General features: G+C 51.6%; 1 long non-coding RNA gene across 1 annotated transcript in view; it reads right to left on the reverse strand.

Annotated features, from left to right (window-relative positions):
- LOC127391389 (uncharacterized) overlaps positions 1 to 20,780 on the reverse strand; it is a 43,382-nt gene that overhangs the window by 4,194 nt on the left and 18,408 nt on the right. Inside the window, exon 2 of the long non-coding RNA XR_007891042.1 lies at positions 3,027 to 3,193. This is a non-coding gene — a long non-coding RNA (uncharacterized LOC127391389). The remainder of the gene's footprint in view (positions 1 to 3,026; positions 3,194 to 20,780) is intronic.

Consider the following 20,780-nt stretch of genomic DNA (forward strand, 5'->3'; position numbering starts at 1 on the left):
GCCCAGCTGCCACTGAAGGTGATGCAGAGACACCTCTCACCATGAGGGAGGACCCAAAACTCCAGACCTCAACACCATCAACCTGGGACTTCTGGAAGGTGGAGCTAACAGGAAAGTGACAAGCACTGGAGGCTCAGAGGAGCCTCAGCCTTGCTGTCCCCAGGAGAGGACCTGGGGAAGGGCTCCTTGTGCCAAGCAGGGCTGTGGCTTTGGCTTTGCCCGTGGTGCAGCATCTCATCACCCTGTGCCAACTGCAGAAGTTGAGCTGACAAGGGGTCCTGGAGGAGACTCTGCCAAAGAGGAGACAGCAGTGTGAATCCTGGCACGCTTCTGGAAGGAAAGCTGCCAGCTTTAAGTGAATTTCATGAGAAGTACATTGGGCTACTTATCATTTTAAATGAGACCAGCATCTAAAGTGAGAGGCACAGGAGGACGTAAGTAATGTCAGAACAGAGCCCTTTATTAATTAATAAACAGAAGTGCAAGCTAAGAGCTTTACATCTAGCACTGCTAAATGCACAGTTAAAAGCCCTGTAATAACCTGTGTTCATAATATATTCCAAGCATCCCGCCTGGCTCTGAAGTGCATGTGATGTGACACCATCTACCTGCTGCAGCATGCAATTAACAGTGAGGGCCCAGCCTGCGAGGAATACCAAGTGAAAAGCTGCACAGCAACATCACCTGGCAGGGCAGCCTGATTGTCACAGCATCTGCAGTGCCAGAGCTCAGCAGGAACCCGCCTGTTCCCTACAATCCCTGGCTCTGTTGGGATGTCTGGCCGGGCCTTGTGCTCCTGTGCAGACTGAAGCCTGCTGGTGTGGTACAGCTCTCTGCTGATCTTTAAAAATAACACCTGGGACCTCCTAAAAAAATTTAAAATCAAGGCTTTTTTTTTTTTTTTTCACTTCTGCCACCGTAAAGATCATGCCATGGTAACTGCACACGAATTCACATGATCGTGTTCACCAAGCACACATAAGTTGTTATGCAAAGTAGGTATTAGCAGGCACACATGGCCACTTAGATGACTACTCATCTGCATGCACAAATACTCATTTTGCATGCAAAACGTGATCTACAGAAAATGGACATCGAAATCCAAGTCACAACACTTGTACTAGCCCTGGCTGTGGTAATGGCTTTGCCACTGCTGCAGATGATACTGACTTATATGCTAAATTATTATGAGTGCTGTGGATTAAAAGTGCTGTAAAATGGCCATGCATTATTATTATTATTTTTACAGCTAAGGGGATTCATTACCATTCATTAATTTTTAAAAGACACCTTTGGAGTGGGTCAGTATCATCATCTCCTCTGCCCTGGCCTCCTTCCCTACAGCAGGAGCCTGCAGCCTGCCTGGCACTACAGAGGAGGAGAGGCTGGGTGAGGGGAAATGCCCCCCTGTCCCTTCACCCTGCAGAACAGCTGGTTTCCAACAATCCACCCTGCTCAGAGTGATGCCAAAGACACTTCCAAGGAGGATTATGAGGACAGCATCTCCAACACTGATTTCGTGAGAGACTCTGGGAGCTTCCAACACTTGGTGTGCTTGGCAAAGAATCCCTGAGCCTCCAGGCACAGCATCACCCCCAGCCCTCCTTGTCCCCAGCCCCCTTCACCCACATCCCTCCTGGGACGACAGGGCTGGTGTGGCCAAGCCAGGGGCACCCCCGGAGCAGGAAGCACTGAGCACCTCTTCATAAAAGCAGCAAACAGGTACAAGAGGAGCTCTCCAAGCCTGGGGGAGAGGATTTCTGGCCCCAAGAAGCTGAAGGCAGAGCCCATAAGACCAGTGAACCTCCCCACTGATACCCCACACCAGGTCAAGTCCAGAGCTCTGCACATCCTGCACCTCCACCACAGGGTTTTCTGGCTTCCGAGATCTCTTCTCCTTGACTCCTTGGCAGCTGCTGAACCCCACGCTGGTGCTCGGCTGCACACAAAGAAGTCATCCTAGGAAATCCTGGCTTTTGGCATGACTGAGGTTTATAGAAAAAGTGATCCCATTTTCAGGCAGACTTCCACTAATGAGTACAGACTTGACGACCATATGCTCCTCACAGCCTCCTGCTTACTGCTAGCTTCCACTTTCTTCGTAATGGGGAAGAGACATGATAAATTTCTGTGCTGTTTCAGTATTATATTAGAACTGTTAAGCTTACCCACATTAAATCAAAGAAATTAAAAATAACAGCAGGATATCAAACTTAATTACTTCTTTAAGACTGTGCTGTGTAGCTTGATGGGCCAGCCTCCTGCTCACAGGAGAGCCACGATCCCTTCCCTCCAGCTGCAGAGAGAGAGTGCACGTGAGGCAGGGGGGAGCACAGTGCAAGACCCTTTCTGTAAGTGACATCACACAATTATGTACAAATACATGTGGACAGAAATACAAACCAGTATTTCTATACAGCTACATGCACAAAAATACATCCATCCTCTTACAAAACTTCCTGAGATGTTGCAGGTCTCTGCATCCCATAAGAAAATAGAGAACTACTCTCCTTTAGTGCATCTGATTTGCTCTTGCTCATATCTCAGGACAAACGATCCTTAAAACTCTGCAAATCTAGAAAAACTTTATCCTTGGCAAGCCCATAAGCAATGTATTGGAGAGTGAGAGCAGTCTTTCACCTTACTCATGGATGTAATACCACAGAGGTACAATTTGCATTCCTTTCTCCTTGGCTAGGTATTATCATTCCTGTTTTAGATTATATTTAGAAAATATGTGCTGGCAGTTAGACTTGGAATGCTTGTTTAAAAGCTTTAATAACAAGGCAATGGGAAATTTTTCTTTGAAAAGGAACTGAGGTGTTTGTGAGAAATTCTGGAAGTGGTGAGGTGCAGCAGTGGGACTCAGTCCTGTCACAGCCACATACCCAACTGCAGGAGGCTGGGGACGTGAGGGGGTTGGTGACACAGGGAGCAGGAGGGCACAGGCAGCAGTCCAGGGGTGCCTGCTGCTGGGGTCTCACACCAGCACCCACCACCTCTGTGTAACCACTCTTTGTGCTTACGTTTTCCTGCATCTCCAGCTGAGCTGAGCACCCAAATGTCCAAAGTGATGAAATCCTCGTTGGGCTGGTGTTGGCAAGGACAAGGGGTCAGAGTCCCCAGCTGCCAGGGTGGAGTGATGGTCAGGACTGGCCCCCAGGACACAGGCTGGGTCAGCACCAATGACAGCCTTGCAGAAAGAAAAGAAACAGATTCAGAACAAAGTTTGAAATAGTTCTTGCAGTCTGTGCAGCTGCTAACAGCAAACAAAAAGTCAGAGAACTGCTGGTCTGCAGTATGACACACGTTGGTTTGTGTTACAATAAAAGCATGATTTGACATTAATTCCCTGCTTTCTGGAGAAAATCCCTGCGCGAAGCTTCTTAGTCACCAGCCCGGTTTGATGTGCTGAGCAGCCAGGCTTCGTGCAGAAAGGGTTAAAAGAAAATGTTATACTAAAAGAAATCTTTCTACAAGTATAAAAAAGCAAAATGATTGTAAATTCCACCAGGGGAATTCTGCCATGAATATGCTTCACCTTTCACAGAATCTCCCGCCCTGCCTCAGAGGATAACCGACCTTTGGAGAAAAATAATGAAAAGAAGAAATTCCTTGGAGAAAATAATGTGGCCAGGCCTCAGTAATGAGATCTGCTCCCTTTATGTTGCTATGACAACCGCAGTCATTTTATCATACGCAATACATGAATGGGGACCAGGGCCACCTCCGCTCCGCAGAGCCAGCGCGGCACCCCCGGCCCCGCACGCGTCCCGCAGGGCGGCACCGCCTCGCATCGGGTCTGTGCTCCGCTTCCCTCCCCTTCACCGCACACACGGCCCAGAAACGCGACTCGTTGGACGCTCTCCTCACCGCCACCAACCCGTTCCTGGGGCTGCGGGGCTGGGGGCACCTGGCCGGGCCGCGCCCCTGCCCCCGCGGTGGGACGCACCCCGCACCTGTCCCCGCTGCCTCCCGCAGCCAGCTGGACACCCCGGCCTGCCCGTGGTTCTCGGGAAGAGTCTCCTGCCCTGGACTGAGCACGGTGGGTTTCCCACCCCGGCTAAGCAGGTTTCCCGCGCTGCCACCCGCACTCCTGCCCGGGTTTAATGCCGCCCCCCTGGGCAGGCTGCGCGCTTCCAGCCTGCTCGGGAGGCTGGGATTTCAGCAGCCGAGCAGGCAGCTCGGCGCTGCAGACACAAAGACCGTTCCCCGGTTGCTCCGAGCCGCGCAGGGCGAGGGGCTGTCCCCGCAGCTCGGGCAGGGGGGCAGAGGCGCGCACGGGGACGCCCCGCAGCCGCTCAGGACAGGGAACCGGCAGCTACCGGGGGGCTCGGCAGGCTGGTGACTGCTGGCTGGTCCCCAGGTGTCCCCTGGGCCAGAGGCTCTGCTCCTCAGAAGCCTGTGGCACCAGGAGTGTTCCTTCTGTTCCTCAGCGCATGCAAAACCCTGGGCTTGTGTTTCGGTTCCGTGGAGAGTTGCTGCTGCAATCTCCACTCCTGGCGTGGGAGACTTCCCCAGGCCTGGGGCACACCGTGTTTGTGCTGGACTCTGCTCCTCATCCTGCTGAGAAAACTCTGCATGTAAAGCAGAGGAGCAGCTGGTGACAGTGAGGAACAAGGGGCCAGAGGGTGCCAGGCTCAAAGCCGCTGGGGAGCTGCCTCATGAGCACCACCCTGCTCTGCAGGGCCTCAGAAAGCAGAGATTTGGTCACTTCCAGATGTCAGCAAAGTGGGAAGATTTGCATGAGAGCCCAAATGTACATCCCAGGCTTTTCCAGAGAAAGACACACTCACTCTTTGGCACGCTGGGCTCTCCCGCTCGCCTCGAGCCACTTTCATGTGTGAGCATGATTAAAACTGCGAGGACTAAAGGCCCAAAATCAGACTAGAGATGGAAATGGAGAAGTCAAGGGGGAGCTAAGTATGGTCTTTCAGTTAATCCAGAGCTTCAGAACGTTTCCTGTTTCCCAGGTGGTCTGCTGGGAGACCCAAGCTCTACTGCAGCATCAGCAGATTTGCCAGGCAAACTGGAAGAGTGCTGGGAAAAACTACATACCCAAGGTTCACAAATGAAGAAAACAGCCAGAAAAACAAGGGAAACCAAGAGGGTGGAGAAAAAGGAAGCCAAGAAACTAGGGGAACAAGAGGCTCCAGTCCATGCTTTTATATAGCTCAAGCAAGTAGCAGCACGGAGGGGAGTGCTGGGGCTGTCTGATGGGATGGGGCCAGGAGAAGGACAAACAAGGCAGGGTGACTTTCATCTCCCTCTCTGCTGTCCTCTCATGGTGACTTTTCCCAAAGAACAGAGGTTATCAGAGAAGGATGAAAAGCTGAAGAAAACAGAGTTGCAGATAGGCAAAATCCAGACTGCTAAAATCAACTGGCATTTTCCAGCTGTTTCCAGTATGGTGATAGATGTTTTCAGGACAGGTTTTGGGGTCAACACTTCTGCGGGTGGCAGTTGAAGGGGATCTGCCTCTTCTCCAGCATCTGAGGCAGGCAGCACCCTTAGCCAGATCTCTGAATCCCCATTTTCCATTCCAAAACACTTTGACTTGCCTCTGGTGACTAAGTCTGGGGACCATGGAAGGATTTCTGCAATTGTCTGAACAAGACAGAAAGGTGTCAGGAGCAACCATGACATCAGGATGACTCTGACCCATTCCAGTGCAGGGAGACAAGGTATTTCCAAAGCCAGACTAAAATTTAAGCTGCCCTCTGACTGGTGCCTTCTTTGCATGTAGAATTTGCATCTGGCAGCAAGAGCCACCTTATATCAAATACCAATGCAAAGGCTAATTTAAATTCTTTTTATGCAAATGTTCAGTAGCATGGAACAGTAATAAATCTGGGAAACCACTGGAAAGATGTTTAAAAGGACATACAAATTCTGGTCACACATCAGCAATTAGGAATCCCAAGAAGGAGAAAGCACCTGTCCTGGCCTTTATTGAATATTATTCTCAATTAGAATATTCATCATATACACAAGACAATTCCTTCATTCAAACTTCCATAGACATGTTCAAATTACATCATATCTGCAAAACAGAGAGATGGAAGTTATCATAACCTGTCTCTGAATAAAGCATTATTGAAACTATAAATGGTCCTGTCTGAAGCTTGCTGAAGTGCAGAAGCCTGACAGATGCTGCACAAAAATATGACTGGCTGGATGATGTCTTCTGAAACAGCTTGCAGGAAAATGATCCCATTATGGCTGAGGCTTCCCAAGCAGCCCCCATGAATACCTCGCAGGAGCAGAGGCTGTGGTGCAGGGAGGGGCAGGCACAGCAGAGCAGCGAGGTCCCCTGGGGACGCTGCTGTCCCACCACCAGGCCCCCCAGGCACCGCGCCCTGAGAGCCCCTGGATCAGGAGCCGGGTTTGCCCTCGGGTGGACAGCCATGGGTTCACACTGGCTGGAACTAAAACCCTGAGTGTACCCTTCTGCTGTTCACTGCTGGAAAAGAGCACGTGCCTGTCCATGAGGTTCCTACAGGCTGAGGTGAGTCTTTGCCTGGGGCTACCCCTGCGCACCCACGGGGAGAGCTGCAGTCAGAAACACTCCTACCCTGTCCCTGCCCTGTGATGCCAGTCGAGCTGCCAGGTGTTTTCTAATAACAGATCATACATTTGAGGCCAGAGGGATCCTCACACTCACCTGGCCTGTGTTAAGCAGATCAGACCTGAGGGCTTTTTGTGTCAGTTCCTGATACAAATCCCATGCCTGTGCTTGAAGTTTCCACAGGACTGCTCTGTGATAAGGGCTCTGTTCCTCAGGAAGCAACCTGGAGACTCCTCACCTGCCCCTGCATGCCTTTTTATGAATACCCTAACAAGATGGAGCTGCTGTCATCTCTCCTTATTGCTCACATCTGCTGCAGCCTGGATTCAATCCAGTGCCTGTCCTGTGGACCCTGCCAAGCTCCCTGCAGCCTCTCCATGCATGGACCCAGCCCCGTGCCCAGCTCGGGCACTTCCCACCCTTCCTGCCCTGCTCATCCCCCAGCAGTCATGTTCCTGCCCCGTTCTGCATTGCCATGGGGGCTCTGTTGTGTACCAGCCAGACATAAACCCTCACTGAGATGTGAGGTTCAGGCTGCTTTCTCAAGAGCTCTTTTAAACACCTTTCATTCCGCCTGTCAATAATTCTGTCCAAGACTGTCAGCTGACAAAACTCTAGCAGGTCATCTCACCCTCCTCATCTTTTGCAAATTCTTGCACAAGCTTTTATCCTCTGGAGTATCTTCAGTGCACCAAACAATACCCAAAGTTACCACTAACAGTCCAGGAAGCTGTTTTTAAAATGCTTGAGGACATTTGTTAACTGCCTCTCAAAAGCTCCAATCTTGGTGGCCCTTCCAAGGTCTGTCCACGAACACCCTCCTCAGCGAGGCTGTATTTTGTGCTGTATGGTAAGGAAGTGTTTTTCAAAATGAGAAACATTTACTGAACACTTCCAAGGCTGTTCACAGCCAAGTCATCTCTCTGCAAGACCTTTGCTCGCCCCTCAGGAGCCAGCAATGCCAGCTCTTCTCACCGCCTGCTGTATTTGCAGCTGCCTCCCTGCATTTTCCCATGCTGCTTTTCCTGCAGGCAGAACCTCCTCGTTACTGCTGGAACTGCCATGGGAACATTCTTCTTTGATTTCTGCAATTTTTTGGTGACATACACAAGCAGCAAGGCTGAGCACGCAGCCTGACACCATGACCCATATTCCCGTGCTTCCTTGCACTATCTGCTCTCTCCCTGTCATTCCCACTGCACGTCCCTTGTCCCTACAACACCAGCACAAGGACCACTGTAGTGGTGCGTGCGAGTGCAGCCGGGTATGACCCATGGCCATGGTCTGCAGGCACATGAACAACACAAATAAATACCGAGACTGCCAGTCGCTACGGGTCAGCAGTAAAATTCCATCACCAGTGGAAGGAACCAGATTCAAAGATTGATTACCAGCCTTAGCCCTTGAAATGGGGAACAGTATCTCTAAAACACCCAGCTCCCCCAGTACTTCATGCATTATATTTTGGCCAAATTAGCAGAGTTAGAAAAATTAATAAGGAAGAGTTTAGAAGGATACGGCTGTAATAAGCAGCAGTACTAATTGTCACCAAAAAGGCCTTGTAAATCTTCCATGCTCTCTCTATCCAACTGGACCCGCCCCACTGAATTTCCCAGCACTGTTTGTTTCTAAGGTGAACTTTGAACAAAAATGTTGTTCATATGGACCGGTGGCTGGAAGAAACCCTGTCTCTCCTTCTCACCCCACGGCGGAGCTCACTCCAGCCCCATCACCAGCCATGCCCAGACCAAGGGTCCCTGTGCCCAGTCGTGGCCCACCCTGATGTGCCTCTTGGTGCCAGTTTGGAGGGGGCAGCCCTGAGGGGCCTCACCCAGACTGGCCTCATGCTCTCGGGTGCTGCAGGGCAGGTTTAGGGGTGTCTTTGGTGCAGATCCTGCATGGAGGGGGTCCTCTGGAGCGCAGAGGATGGGTCTGGGCTGAGCCCCTACCGTGGGGTGATTTATCACCAGCCATGACTGGAAAACCCCGGGATGATAACTGCGTTGCCATAGCAGCAGGCTTCACTTCCAGATCGATAAAACCAAACCCTGAGTGGGGACGTGGCACAGGGACAGTGTTTGGTGGGGGCTGGCAGCAGGACCCCCTGGCAGACATGGACACAGCCAGCTGCCAGGTCCCCAGCCCTGGCACACCCAGGCCAGGCCACTGCAGACTCCCCATGCCATCCCACGCTGTCTCCACACCAAGGTGCAGGCTGCCATCCTGCCCAAGGGGCCATGGCTGTGGAGGTGCACAGCACACCCGAGCTGTGCAGTGTGACATGGAGCTCCCAGCTCTGCACCAGCTCCAGGAAAAGCTGTACTGCCAAAAAATACCAGATTTAGGATAAAAAATAAAGCTGAGACAATGTGCTATAAGCAGAAGCCTGTAGGAGCCCTGCAGAGGGCCATCAGACTTCTTGGACTAGCCAAAGGAGATGTCAATCCGCCCAGCAAGCAGCCTGGGCCCCCAGCACTGCCTTGCCCCAGATCGTGGTGGCAGAGCCCACGTGCTGCCAGCACTGCTCTAAGTAGGTGCCACCAGGCAGGTGCCACTGCCACCAGGCAGGTGCCACCACAGCAGCTCAGCACCAGCCCTGCAGGAGCAGGTCCAGCCAAGCTCTGCCCCACGCTCTCTTTGTCACACAGGGGGCCGGGGCCCCGCAGTGATGTCTGTGATCCTGCCCACCCCACAGATCTCTGGAGTCCCTTTGAACCATCACCTCTCGCTGCAATTTGTCTGGCTTCCTCTGAAATAAAAGGTATTCAGGAAAATCAATGATAATTCATTGTATCCTATGATTTTTAAAAGCAATTAAGAATGAGACAAGGTAAGAGGTTAGCAAAAATCTCTCATTCTTTAATATATTGTATTTTCTCATTAATTCTTTAATCTTGTGACAAATTCTCCCAGGCAGAGGGCCAGCTTCCTGCCCACGTGCGCTCTGAGTTATGAATGAAGCAGTAACACCTCAGCCCTGGCCCCGGGCTGGAGCGAAGGCAGCACCGGTGCATCACCTCCCCAGCTGCATCCACGGAACCCTGGGGGTCCCAAGGGAGATTTCCCCCAGGACCCGGGACTGTCACCTTGCCGGCAGCTTGTCCTGCTGACACCCTGCCTGCATGAGGAGCGGGGCTCTCTGCAAACCCCGGCAGCAAACCATGGAGCTGGGCAGATGAAGCTTCCCTGGGGCACAAGACCTAAAAGCAGAGAGCAAAACACTCCCGTGCCAAAAGAAGTCAACACTTCCTGGTTCTACCCCTGCTCATTTGCACCACAGAGTTAATAACAAAGTGACTGCTAATTAGGGATACTATGAATGGGAACACATCACCAGTGTTTCTGTGTAACGTCTGGAAAATCAAAATTATTAATGCAGAAGTTATTTTGGAATCCAGAATTTAATTCTGCAAATCCTGGATAACGGCAGCCTGGTTTGCCAGCTAATTTTCACATCATAACATCAGAATCCCTGAATTAATAGTGAACTAATTAGAAAACACCAACTTAAAGACAGCAGTAGAAGCTCCCTTCGTAAGGAAGACGGGTCAGAGCACGGCAGCGCAAGCCCTCCCGCTGCAGGAGGCACAGAAATGGAGAAGGCAGCCACAGGACAGGCAGAAGACGAGTCTTGTCCTACCCCAGGGGGTGTCCAAGGACCCTCGCAAGACCAGGCTCCCACTCCCAAGGTGAAGGTCACCTTTGGGTCCCTTGAGCACCAGCTCTCCCAGTTGCATCCCAGTGCCCACCAGTCCTGCAGGTGGTCAAACACAACCCTGGTCCCTTGGCAGAGATGAGTTACAGGGACCAGCAGGACCTGCCACTTGGCTCCATCCTGGAATATCATGACAGTGGCCCCTGTCTGTCCATGCTGCCAGAGGTGCAGATCCTCACCCAACACTTCTTGTTTCTGCACCCCAGGTTTGCCCTACCTCCCCCCACCATCCTCCAGGCTTAGCTCTTCTCACCACCTTCCTTCCTTGCAAACACAAAACCAGACTAAGCTGAACATTAAATTCTGCTAAAACCTTAAATATTGGATAGATACCTCCCTGTTGCAGTCGTGCAATGGAAAACTGCAGACATTTCACCCCATCATCCTGTACCGAGGGGTGTAGGCAAGGGGCGAGGGGAAATTCTCAGTCTTGTTCTGAGCAAGTTCAAAACCAGTTGCTCTTTGGATGAGCTGCCATGAGGCCTTTCCCTGGAAGTGCTGGGTAATGGCTCTTTCCATCCTTCAAAACAAGGGTGAGAGCTTCAGCCTTACATCAGGCAGGTGCAATGTTAAGAACCTAAATATTTATCTGCTTTGTTCTGTGTCCTATTTATTAGGAATATTTTCCATCCCTCCACCTAGCTAAGCAGAGTTTCCCCTAAAACAGCAAATACTATGGCCCTTTATTCTACAGAAATTTATTACTACAGAGTAAAAATGCTACTGTATTCCAAACATTGGCAGGAAAGCTGGGAGACTCTGGCCCTGCCAGCTTTTAATGAGATACACATTGAAGCTGCATGTTGCTTGCAAGTTGCATGTTTATTTAAACAAGAATTTCCAAGTGTTTAGGGACAGAGGTTGCTACAACAAGTTCTTATCATTAAAAACAATGGTGCTGAAACTTTCAGGAAGGAGAGTTACAAATGGAGTCACTCTGCAGAATAAATCACTGATAAACTTTCAGCACAACTAATTTTAACCCAGGAAGAAGTACTGCTGGGTCTGAAGCCTCCCCTAATGGATGTGCACACTCCCAGGATGGCTTGGGACCTATTATGAGATGAAATGATTTATTTAGGGATTTCAAATGCTTTAAATAAATCTTTCTTTTAGTCTCTGAATTATGCATTTTTTAGCAGAGCCAGAGATATGACACTTTCTCGAGGTAATTCTACAAGGCCAGGATTACCCAAACCTTTCCATTCACCTTATGACAGAAACCTCTTCCGTGGCTTCCAAAAAATTAAGCACAGAGAACGGTGCTCAGGGGCTGACATTCACCTTCAGTAGCAATGATAAATGAAACTTCTCAGCTGAATTGTGCCGGGAGCATTGTCAGCTGCAATTAGAGCACCAGAGGCGTGGTGCCTGCCAAAGGGACGCTGCCTGGGCCACGGGGTCAGGCTCTGCAGCGTGAGCAAACCCCAGGTCCAGCTGCAAACCTCACCCCAATGCCCAGGCACAGCCACACACCAGACCTGAGATGTGGGGACAGGGGGTGTGCACAGGCCTGTCCGTAGGAATGACCCAAAGAGCAGCAGGGTGATGAGTCTGGGCATGCAGGTGGCAATTGCCATCAGTCCTGCAATGCCCAGTATGGACCCGACTCACCTGGGCAGCAGCACCAGCCTTGCACGGCCCAGCACAACCAGCAGCTGCTTCAACCTCTGAAAGTCAAGCTATCAACTGCTGCCAGGGGCACACACCACACCTGAGAGGCAAGCCCAGATGGCTGGCGATCCACTGACACACTGAGCTCCCCACCAGAGGAGGGACACGGGCTGTGGGCACTCTCTGGCATCAGCTCTGGGAGGGTCCCATACCCAGGGTCCTGCATGGCCCCTGGCAAGGCTGCTGGCAGGGCAGAGCTGGATGCTGGGGTGTCCAAAGGGCTCAGCACCACCGCAGGGACCCTCGCAGGGACGCACTCGCTGCGGTGTCCCCGGGGAACGGCCGGAGCGTGGCCCCACCAGGTGCCAGCCCCAGGACCAGCCCCAACCCTGCACCAGGAGCCGTGAACGGCCCGGGTTAATGAGATCTGAAAGCTGCCGGAGCCACATGATGGTCTGGCGGGAGAGCTGGCCCATCTGCTCCATGGGAAATGGGCAGGGATGTCAGGGACAATCGGATCTCAACCCATTCACGTGTCAGAAAAGAGCTGGAAGACGCGAACCTTGCAAGTTTACCGCTCCGTCGTCTAAATGCAGCCATGTGCCTTCCACAGCCACCCTGCCATCCGTTGCCAACCAAATCGGAGGGGCGAGGGATACAGTCCCCTGTCCCCTGACCCACTTTCGATCCCCCCCAGGGATGGAGGGGGAACGGTTTCAGCTCACTTGGCTCTTACAAGGCTCCCAAGGCAACGGCCACCCCGGGCACCGGAGCAGGAGGCGGCGCAGTCCCCAGCGCTGCTCCCGCTGCCCCCCTGGCACGGGAGCCACGTCCCGCCCCCTGCTCCAACCAGCTGCTGAGGAACCCCAGGAGAAAGATCGGGGATCCTCTGCCACGGCGCCTACAGAAAACTGCTGGGGCTCAGTAAATAAAAGGAGACTCTAAATATTATTTTTGGTAAGGATTTTCGTATGAAAAAGTAGAACGCCATAAATCAGGCACAATGCTACAATCAGCACATACTTGTGAATAAATGCATCCTGTAGTACATTTCAGCATAAATTATAGCCATTTGATTTAGGCTTTGCTGCACAAAGCCATATTATTTAAATTCAGCCAGAATCGAGTCCACTCACATTGCTACACATTTATAAAACATATTCATGATTATTGTCATAAACTACTGAGAACTGGCTGTTGAGTTATTTTGCCACATCATCATCTATAGTAAACAAGACTTATTTGACAGTTCTCTTTCTTCCCCAACAATTTGCTACAAAATGCTCTGCAGAATTAATGCTGAAGGTACGACTAGATTTCCTCCAGCAAGTGCAGCAGAACCTGTTCCCAGCACAGCAACTGCCAACCTGAGCACAGCCAGAAGCTTGAAGCTCCGCCACAAGACCCTGTGTGAGGTTTCCCGTGCCCACTCCCACCCCTCCCTCTACCTTTCTGTCAAACAACCATCGGCTGGTACAAGCACAAAGGCCTGAAGGCTGGGAGGGGAGGAGGGGACCCCTCCCTTACTGGCAGGCAAAAAGGGATTTATTTGTGAGTTGAAGAAGGGTGACTGGGAACTAGAAGAGAAAAAGCAGGATTCTGCTGGCCCAAGTCTTGTTTTCCTGGGACTCTCTGTGAGGTGGCAGGTCCCGCTGGGGCCTCTCCCCATCCCTGCAATATTTGCAGCTGTCTCAGCAGCCCCTGCTGGGGGCCTGGGGGCAGCCCGGGCTGGGGCTGACCTGCTGAGTGCTGCCATCTGCCCCTCTGATGGGCAGGTGGGCTGCGGGAGAGAAACATCAACCCAAGAGGTACAGCTAGTGGGGGTGTGCCTCAGAGCGGGATTTCAGGGGAGGCAGCACAGCGCTGTGAAATGTCACCCGGTGACAGTGGCACAAACACTTGTCCCCATGTCCTGCCTGCCATCGTGGGTAGAGCCATGGCCCCCGGGGCAGCTCTGCCCCATGGATTGCCCCCCGCTCACTGGGCACCACGGCCACAGTGCCTGCCTCCAGCCTGGAAACTGAGGGCTGGGATTAGAGTGTCAATCGGTTCCTTTCGGTACCAAAAGCATTTGCTCTAGATGCAGGATTTCTGATTTGTGAACCATTTTTTGTTCTCTGTGCAGAACCCATGATCTCTTCAGCAGAAACCAGAGAGACAGGAGTGAGACATGAAGTGCACTGCAGTTTTAAAATGTTCTGAGTTTGTCAGAGAAAGTCATGGAGTATCTGACCTGAATAATAAAAACTCCCACAATTATAAAACTGTCCAGTGCCACTTCCCCCCCAGCAGTGACAACAATGCTCCTCCACTGGCCTGAGAGGATCAGTCACTTGCTGGCTTGCTTGTCTAACTAAATTAATGTTTTACATTTCTCCTCTAGTTTGCAAACTTTTAAAAAATTAATCCCATCATTTCAACAAGTGTAACAACTAAATTAGCATCTTTACATGATTAAAGTCTCTACTGCGTCTTTTCTTGGCAAACATTGCATGCACATAATTTTACTAAATGTAATAAACCAACCATAGAACTATTAATTTTAGCATGGTATTCATAACAATTAGAAACGCATGAACCTTAAAATTATAAAAAACTGAAATGAATACCAAAATAGCATGAAACACAAGAATCCAGCTCCTCAAACCAGGGAAATGGCTATTACTGCGTGGTGGCACAATATCCATGTCTAGAGACAAGCCAGGCACGGTGAGGATGCTGCCCTGCTCGCTGGGGCAGGTCCGGGCTGTGCCCAGGGAGGGTCCCAGCAGTGCCTGGTGGCAGTGTGACAGCCCTCAGGCCTGGGGGCTTCACTCTGAACCTGCCCTTCAGACCCACCAGGAGAAGCCCCACGTCTCCCTGAGCCGGGCTGAGGGCTCGCAGGGAGCACAAGCTCCCCTCGTGTCTTGGAGGGGCCCTTTTCTGCAGCCCCTCCTACAGCACCCACCTCTGTGAGCTGCCAGCCTTGGGCTTTCCAAAAACCTGAAATTCCTCTTAACTCACAGAATCATATGAGTGAGAAGCTTCGGTTTTCTTTTCCTTTGTCTTACTCGCTTTCAGCAGCTGAACTCCTTTTTTCTTTTTCTTTTTTTCTTTTTTAAAAGGCAAAAAACTAGACATTAAGTATTTGATTAAAAGCCAAAAACAACCTTTGGTATCAAGGCATTCTTGAGCTGCTTTGTTTATAGATACCAAAATACACACACCATCCCACACTGCTGTAACCACTTAGAGCACAAAGCGCTTCCATAAAGAGCAGCTCGTCGTTACATATCACACTCTGCTGCACTTCCATGGCAATAACCACCCGGAGCGGGTGGCCAGGTCGGAGCGAGGGGCTCTGTGGGATGGCAGGGAAAGCCACGGCCACCAGGACTGCAGGGCCCAGCCCAGCCCTGCTGCTCACCGGCTCTTCCGCTCCGAGTGTCCTAGTTTAGAGAATTCCTGCTGGACTGGATGCTTCTGCATTTCCTTTCCCATTATCCCCGATTGCCAAAATATTTGTGCAGTGATGGAATTTGCCTGCCAGAACTAGAGCAGGAGGAGGGAGCTCTGCTTTCGTCTGACCTCGAGTCATGATAGGTTCTGGGTCCCCGGCTTGAACTACTGGAGCTGAGCTCTGGCAAGAGCCCAGGGCTCCTCCTGGGAAGTGCCCAGCCAGGCTCTGCTACCCCAGCACCCAGGAGGCTCCTGCCTCCACCGGGATCAGGGGAGCTGCTTGAAGCCACTAGAATGTTTCCACTTTGCCTGAGCACACTAGGAAACTTTTGGAGAGACACTATTTTAGCAAAATATGCTAAATGCCTCCAGATCGATGCCTGCGAGTAGGAAAAATCAAATAGCTTTGCCATCGTAAACAGCAGAAGGATGGCAAACAGAGGAGTGCAGTGAGCAGTGGGACAAACAGGAAAGACTTGGAAATTTCCAAGGTATTGTTTGAAACCGAAGACAGAACATTCTGATCTGCTCTTACTGTTTTGATGTTACACTTCATGTTTTAAAACACTCTGTGCCTTTACAGAAACACTGCAAAGACGTCAAAAGAATTCATATGCACCAACTGCTCTTTATTTGGCTCTCCTTAGTTACTTCTGATTAGCAACATTTTCATCAGAATGGGAAAGAGACACTTGAAGACAGACATGCAATGCCACTCTGCCCATTGCAGGACCCACGGGCAGGCTGGGGCAGTTCTCCTCCTCTTGTGGAAGGGATGGTGGCTCCAGCCACGGCTTCACCACACAGGAGGGCACAATGCCCCAGGCCAAGGCAGGTACCCCAGAGCACGGCAGCAACAGGCTGGGGCTTAACATGTTGTTTATGAGAACAAGCATGAACTTCCCAGCTGAACAGTGAGTCATTTTCTACAGAAGGGGCAGGAGGCAGCTCAGCTGTTGCAGCTCACGAGAGGCCAGGAAGGAGATGCAGCACGCTCACAGCCCCTTCCCCAGGGAGGTTCAACCATGCCAGAGCCCTTTCCAAGGAACTGAGCTGCAGCAGCAACTGCCCAGCAGCTGCCCCGTGCAAGGCATCGCTGGCTTTGTGGCCAACTCTGGGTGGCCAGGGGCTGCTGGCCACACTCAGCCCTGCTCGGGGGTGGCAATCCCCCCATGGCAGCAGCACTCCGAGCAAGGGCAGCCCCCACCACAGCTGAGCCTGCCAGGCTCACACAACATCCTACGACTACACCCCAGCTGCGGTGCTGTCGCCCCTGCACAGGCACCCGTGTCCCTCCCCATGGGCACAGCCCTGGTGAGGCTTTGAGTTGCCCTGGAGGGCTTAGAGCTGAGGACACCAGGGTCATGGCTCTGTTGCAAACGTGTCCTGGACACTTGTTATGATTTTGGCAATAGAAATGGCCTAAATATTTGTTCAAGAGGAGCAAGTGTCTCTCAGGCACAGAGACACTTTTCTGTCCCTGCTTAGCCATTTGTACTTTGTTGCTGCCGGTTGGAAGCTGCAGTTTGCCAAGCAGGCCCTCCCAGAGAAGAATGAATTTTAATTCAGGCAGAGGAGTGTGTTGCTGAGCCCAAGCCCTCAGATTCAGTTCTACAATAGATGCTCACCAGTGTCTCCCCTAACACACCTTGATGGCAGGTAGGTTCACACTCTGAACTCAGCTCTGAGCCTGTGCTCTCCAGAGCCCCCCAGTGCACTGTGCCTGTCCTGGGGGGCTGCCACCATCCTTCTGCTTCTCCCCTCCCCGAGGAACAGAGCCCTTCCTCTGCACTGATGATTCCTGCAGAGCATGCCTGGCATTTCAGCTGAGCAAGCTCCATGCTTCCAGCATTCTGAGTGTATAACATAAGCTTCACTCCTGGCTCAAATTTTAAGTAAATGGGCATTTTACTGTGACAAACACAGGCAGATCAGATTTCTTATCCTGTCTAGTTAGATAGCCATAGCATTTGGAAGTATTATGCTCCCAGAAACATGCTCTAGTGGTTTACCACCAGATTCAGGAGAAAGGTGGGAGAGTGCAAAATCCTCTGATACGGTCAATGCACACGTTCCACCTCCCCAGGCCGGACAACAGGACACTAAAGTGACAGAGGTGTCATCTCACAAGGCATCTCCTCACAACAGGCTTTACCCAACTTTCCCATACTGGAGGAAAACAATAGGCTTTTCAAGGAGAGATGCAGCCCTGAAGACGACATCCCACCACCGACCAGGGCTCTAAACGAGGCGCTGTCCGTGGAGGAGCAGCCGCGCGGGCAGGGAGGGCAGCGGGAGGCTGGAGCCGGGCAGGACGTGACTATTCTTTGTGCATTCTACGCTCTGGAGAGTTTTGTTTTTTATCGTCTAGCCCTTCAAACAGATATCAGAGCTGTCAAAATACAAAATCTCCTGACAATAAGAACACTTAGCAGAGGAGGTCCTGAGGCCTTCCCGTGCGAAACGCCCGGGGAGCTGCCGCGGGCGCAGGGTCAGGCCTGTCCCCGGTCCCTCCCCAGAGCTGCGCTGAACAATTAGTCTCAAGTGGAAATCAACGACAGAAGTTCAAATTATTTTTTTCCTTCCACTTCCACAGATCACCTTCTGCTCTGAACATGGAAACCATATGGCAGACAGGTCCTATCCCCTGCCAAGAAATTCCTGCTTGATGAGATCCCTGTAGCTATCACTGAGGCTACACGGGCTTCCAGCAAGGGAGTTGAGTTTCTGCTTCAGGCAAACTCTCCAAGCAACCCAGGGAGAAAGAGCAGGGTCTGAGGTGCCAGAATTTGTGCTGTAGCTGTTGTCTGTTGAGACTAATTGCCCTCAGAGGGATTATTGTCATGCTTAGATCTTCCTCTCTGGTCCTCCGGCTGATGAAGGCTGTGGAGCTAGCCCTGCTCCATTCTGCTGCAGGCAACAGGGGACACCTCGCATAGAGGTCTAGCTTCAGACCCTCTCCTCCATCCAAGGGACATGGGTGGAAGCATAGAGAGCACTTCCCCCTGGACTGGGGACCTCACACTGCATCAGACAAATGTTTTACCAGGTATATGGTCCAGGCTTTGGAAATATTGAGATGTTTGCCATCCCTGACTGGCAAAGGAGTCACACCAGCAGCCAGGTTTCTAGAGGAATAAAATCCCAAATTCAGCCAACTGTTGAGAAGCTTCATCTAAATACTGTCTAAATCCGGAGAATAGCTCAAGACGGGGAAGGATGACTGTGAGAGGTGGGATGTATAAACCAACCTAACCAGAGCCAAGCTGGGCCAGACATGGCCCACACAGCACCCCAAGCTGCGATGTCAGTACCACCAGCTCCAGCTCCTCCTCCAGTGCAAGAACCATCACTCACACTGGGCTTTCGCCTAAACAACTGCTGATGTGGAAGGGGTGACGTGGATAGACTAATCATTGGCCAGACTGGTTGCTGTGTGAAAAGGATGGGGTCTGATGCATGGAGAGGCTGGTATCAGGGATCAGTGTCTGCACCGGGTACCAGCTCTTATCTACATCCGTGTCTTGTTTGCAGGGTGTTAGTGACATGCATCCATTTGTCAGAGAGAAAATGATTTGCAAATACAAGTGCTGGCAAGAGGGAATCATGAACAAAAGCAGTAACAAATGAGGACAGCCTCTCCTCTGACACATCCTCAGCCTGAGCCCAGGCAGCCCTGGCTCTGCTCTCACTGGTGCCAGCAAGACTCACATAGAGGAGGGGGCTGCATGGAACTGAGAAACCAAAGGCTTAGACCCCCAGGATCCAGGGGACCCCACAGCCCAAAATGGGGCTGGGGAGCCCTGTGGGAGCTGAAAGTTGCTTGGTCCTAAGCCCCCCAGTTTGAGAGGGATGCCCACAAGGCCAGATACCAGCAGACACCTTGCATTGAGCTTCTTGATGGTACCTCACGTTGGCACTAGTGTGACCATTGAACCAGGAGAGTCCCAGCTTGGCCCTCACTGCTTACAACAATACCCACTTCCATGTCATCTCCAGACATTATCAGCAAAGGTTTTTATCATCACTGTTTTTAAATCACACATTAAGTCATGTAAAAATGCTCCTTGGGAATGCTGTGGGAAGTGACACTGCTGTTAATGTCCATACTTTGAAACCTGTCGTTAAGCCAGTTTTTAATCCACATATGTGCTATTAGCTACAGGTTCTCTGGGCAAAATGTCAAACACCTTCAAATAATTGAAATACAGTGTCAACTGCATTACACTTCCTAAGCAGGCCTGCAATTTGATCATACTGGGCTATTCATATTTTTTCCCTGTCAAGAGCTACCTGGCCCTGTTTGGCCATTGTTGTAACTCACCGTTTGTTCCTGTGAGGAACTCCAAGTTCCTGCTCCTGGGCTGCCCTCTGCTTTCCCAAGTAGACAGGGTCTCCCCAGGGCATGGGACTTCTGCTGTCACTTGGAAGGGTCTAAGCTGTCACTTTTCTGGCCTCCAGCATAACACCAGCTCTTTTTCCCTGCCCCAAACAGTACCTGGACCCCCAGGGCCGTACAGTCACTATCCCAGTGGCTTCTCCTGGCTCATGGTGCAGAGACCAAGCTGCTCCTGGCTAGTGCTTTCAGAAGAGGGTCTGGGCCACCTTCTGCCTCCCCTCCCTCACCCAGCTGGAGCTGTGCCACCACCAGACTGGTTTTTGGGGTGCCTGCCCTTGGGGCACAGCCACCTTCCCAGGGATCCCAAGGGGGCCAGCAGGACCACGTTTGCAGAAGAGCTGGGAAGAAAAATCAATGAACACAGGGCAGTCAAAACAGATTCTGGCAGAGCCTGCACCATCCAGAAGTGAATATTACTCGGGACTAAATTGTTTTCCTTATCTAGCAGTTTGTCCTGAGGAGCTGGACTTAGCCTCCCAGCGAACCCAATAAGTCTTTCGGTTTGACTGGAAACTCCACATTTTTCCTTTTTAGAAAAATGTCACAGACATTCCTCCGTTTCATTACTCTCTGCTGCTTCTCCTTTCCCTCCCATTAAAGCTCCAGCAAGGGGAGGCTGAGTCGAGCGCCAGCCCAGAGCTGGACACAGGCCCAGACTGTCTGGACGTGGCTCAACAGTGGAAAGACCTATTGTTTTGCTTGGCAGGCTACTGGTATTTTTCCTTATGCCCAGAAAGGCTGCGCCAATTTACAGCCCATGACCTGGGGAGGGGGAGGAAGAGCCAGACTTGCGTCCCACCCTTTTCCCTCCAGTAATCTCAGTCCATGGAGGCACTGCATGCCCTCCTGCCAGGGTGGGAGCATCGTCCTGAAAATTAACTCCTATCTTCAGAGCAGGCATCCTGCCCCCAGGTACCGTGTGCCCCTCACTCGCATTTATCATCTGGCCAAGATCTGATCCTGAACAAGACCCCAGGGAGGGAGTTGCCTCCCCAGCTCCAGACCTGCCTCCCCTAGCCCTTCCCATGCCTGCAGGGCTGCCCCAG

This window comes from Apus apus, chromosome 16 (assembly GCF_020740795.1).
Source record: "Apus apus isolate bApuApu2 chromosome 16, bApuApu2.pri.cur, whole genome shotgun sequence".
NCBI classification, from domain to species: Eukaryota; Metazoa; Chordata; class Aves; order Apodiformes; family Apodidae; genus Apus; species Apus apus.